Raw genomic sequence first — 3,706 nt, forward strand, 5'->3', positions numbered from 1 at the left:
AAACATTATTTGGTTGCGATCACCTTGTTCGTGGGAGTTTATTTGTGTAAATTGGCTGGAAGGTACTTTGAAATTACATGAAAAGCACTATATAAATGCAAGTCTTGAACCACTGCATCCATTCACGAACATGATAAAATGTGCTTCAGTCCAATTATCCAGAGAGTGAATGAAGCAGACACATTGACTTTGTAGTGTCCCTAAATCTGAGCCAGGAGGCCTGGGTTCAGATTCCACTACACCAAAGGTGTACTGTAACATACCTGAACAAGATGAATTTATAAATGCAAAGTCTTTTCTTTCTTCTTTATTTCACTATGTCTTGATTAGTTTATTGGAAATAACGCTGGTTCTGTTCTAACTTTAATGTTATATTCCTATTTGAGGAATTGGTCTAATTGTAGTAGGTTTGATCAGTCGTAGAAAACACTTGAATCCAGGTACCAGGCACTCCCTACCCCCAGGAGAAAAGTCCTGCCTGTAGAAATACATCTGTCTGAGATTCAACCTGTGTCTCAATGGTTTTCATGAGATTTAAATTAAATTTAATTCAATGACTATCAGTCATCTGCGTGGGTTTCCTCCGGGTGCTCCGGTTTCCTCCCATAGTCCAAAAATGTGCAGGTCAGGTGAATTGGCCATGCTAAATTGCCCATAGTGTTAGCTGCAGGGGAAAATGTAGGGGAATGGGTCTGGGTGGGTTGCGCTTCAGCGAGTCAGTGTGGACTTGTTGGGCCAAAGGGCCTGTTTCCACACTTTAAGTAATATAATCTAATCAGATGTCAGGCTGAGAAAAATAATTGGTTCAAGATCTTACTTCTCAGACACTTTAAGGTGGTTAAGTGCCAGGTAGTTCACTTTGATTTTAATTTCTGTGTCTTGGTGCAAAATCAAAATCTCCAAAGAACTATGGAGAAAGACATGGAAGTTAGAGAACTTGGAGAAACAAGTTGTGATGTCATGAAACGAGGAGAAAGTGAGGACTGCAGATGCTGGAGATCAGAATCAAAAAGGGTGGTGCTGGAAAAGTACAGCTGGTCAGGCAGCATCCGAGGAACAGGAGAGTCAATGTTTCGAGCAAAAGCTCTTCATCTTGATGTAGAAATAATCAGGATGAAGAGCTTATGCTCGAAACATCAACTCTCCTGCTGCTCGGATGTTGCCTGACCAGCTGTTTTTTTCCAATGTCATGAAAAGAGTCCACATTACTGATGCTGGAGGTCTTAAAACTCATAAAAGTAGATAAGTCCCCGGAACCTGATAAAGTTTGTCGCAGGATATTATGGGAACCTTGGGAAGAAATTGCAGTGCCCTGAGCAGAGATATTTGTCTTGTTGACAGCCACAGGTGAGGTGTTGGAAGACTGGAGAATGGCTAATGTGGCAACATTAAAGCAAGGATGCAAGGAAAAGCCAGGGAAGTACAGACCGATCAGCCTGATGTCAGCGGTAGGTAAGTTATTGGAGGGGATTCTGAGAAACAGGATCTACGTACATTTGGAAAGGCAAAGACTGATTAGGGATAGTTAGTTTAGCTTTTTGTGTACAAAGTTGTGTCTCTCAAACTTGATTGAGTTTTTTGAAGCGGTGACCAAAAAGATAGATGAAGGCAGAGCTATAGATATTGCCTACATGGATGTTAGCAAGGTTCCATGAGATCCAGCGAGATCTAGCCAACTGGTTACAAAACTCGCTTTACGGTAGGAGACAAAAGGTGGTGGTAGAGGGTAGTTAATCAGACTGCAGGCCTGTGACCAGTGGTGTGCTGCAACAATTAGTGCTGGGTCCACTGTTATTCATCATTTATATAAACAATTTGGATGAAAGGGGAAAGATTTGAAAGGTACCTGAGGGGCATTTCTTCTCACACAGAGTATGGTGCACATGTGGATCAAGCCGCCAGAAGGCATGGTAGAGGTAAGTACAATTACAAGACTTAAAAGAAATTTGGGCAGGCAGATGATAAGAAAAGTCTCCAGGGATATGGGCAAAACACGGGCAAATGCGACCAGTTCAGTTTAGGAAACCTGTGATGAGTTGGACCTAAGGATCTGTTGCCGCACTGTGTAACTCTATCAAAGCAAGCATGCAGATACAGCAGGCAGTGAAGAAAGCTAATAGCATGCTGGCCTTCATAACAAGAGGAATTGAGTATAGGAGCAGAGAGGTCCTTCTGCAGCTGTACAGGGCCCTGGTGAGACCACACCTTGAGTATTGTGTGTAGTTTTGGTCTCCAAATTTGAGGAAGGACATTCTGGCTATTGGGGGAGTGCAGCGTAGGTTCACGAGGTCAATTCCTGGAATGGCGGGATTATCATGTGTTGAAAGATTGGAGCGAATGAGCTTGTATACAGTTGGGTTTAGAAGGATGAGAGGGGATCTGATGGAGACATATAAGATTATTAAAGGATTGGACACTCTGGAGGCAGGAAGCATGTTTCCACTGATGGGTGAGTCCAGAACCAAAGGACACAGTTTAAAAATAAGGGGTAGGCAATTTAGAACAAAGTTGAGGAGAAACTTCTTCACCCAGGGAGTGGTGGATATATGGAATGCTCTGCCCCAGAAGGCTGTGGAGGCCAAGTCCCTGGATACTTTCAAGAAGGAGATGGATAGAACTCCCAAAGATAATGGAATCAAGGGTTATGGGGATACGGCAGGAACAGGATACTGATTGTGGATGATCAGCCATGATCATAATGAATGGTAGTGTGGCTCGAAAGGCCAAATGGCCTACTCCTGCACCCTTTGTCTATTGTCTATGGCTCTTAATATCTTAATAAAGAAACAATGAAGGTTAATAAAAGGATGTGATGGGTATTACCTAAGTAGAATATAAGGAACAATGAAGGTTGATAAAAGGATGTGATGGGTATTATCTAAGTAGAATATAAGGAAACCTTTAACAGAACTGAGGAAGGGTCATTGGACTCGAAATGTTAACTCTGATTTCTTTTTACAGATGTTGCCAGATTTACTGAGCTTCCCCAGGAACTTCTGTTTTTATTTCTGATTTACAGCATTCGCAGTTCTTTTGGTTTCTACATAAAAGGTTGATTGACAAAATCAAAGTTCATCAAATAGGAAAATCAGTTCCAGCTTAGACTTTTATAAAGTATGACAAAAAACACCAAGTATTGCAGATACTGGATGTCTGAAATCTAAAAGAAATAAAGTTCTGGAAATACTCAGCTGGTCAGGTTGCATCAGTGAGAGAGAAAGGTGGAATTAATGTTTCAGGACTCTAACCTTTCATCACTTCAGGTCATGCTTAGTGGTTATTTTTCAGACTGAATAATGGTAGACAGTTCCCACTTATCAGTGCCAGGGCGACTTTTACTTTAATACAGGGGGTCCTCACTATTCGTATGGGATATAGAGTCATAGAGATGTGCAGCATGGAAACCGACCCTTCCATGCTGACCAGATATCCCAACCCAATCTAGTCCCACCTGCCAGCACCTGGCCCATATCCCTCCAAACCCTTCCTATTCATATACCCACTCAAATGCCTCTTAAATGTTGCAATTGTACCAGCCTCCACTACATCCTCTGGCAGCTCATTCCATACACGTACCATCCTCTGCATGAAAAAGTTGCCCTTTAGGTCTCTTTTATATCTTTCCCCTCTCATCCTAAACCTATGCCCTCTAGTTCTGGACTCCCAACCCCAGGGAAAAGACTTTGTCTATTTATCCTATCCATGC

At 42.2% G+C, this 3,706-nt stretch overlaps 1 protein-coding gene across 1 annotated transcript in view; it reads left to right on the forward strand.

Annotated features, from left to right (window-relative positions):
• The first annotated feature begins 1,281 nt into the window (after nucleotides 1–1,281).
• The window catches only part of LOC122560286 (pyruvate dehydrogenase [acetyl-transferring]-phosphatase 1, mitochondrial-like), a 10,109-nt gene continuing 7,684 nt past the window's right edge, over nucleotides 1,282–3,706 (forward strand). The window contains exon 1 of the mRNA XM_043710836.1: nucleotides 1,282–1,452. The gene's annotated coding sequence lies outside the window, so the exon portion shown is untranslated. The remainder of the gene's footprint in view (nucleotides 1,453–3,706) is intronic.

The sequence above is a fragment of the Chiloscyllium plagiosum genome, chromosome 20 (genome assembly GCF_004010195.1).
Source record: "Chiloscyllium plagiosum isolate BGI_BamShark_2017 chromosome 20, ASM401019v2, whole genome shotgun sequence".
In the NCBI taxonomy this organism is placed as follows: Eukaryota; Metazoa; Chordata; class Chondrichthyes; order Orectolobiformes; family Hemiscylliidae; genus Chiloscyllium; species Chiloscyllium plagiosum.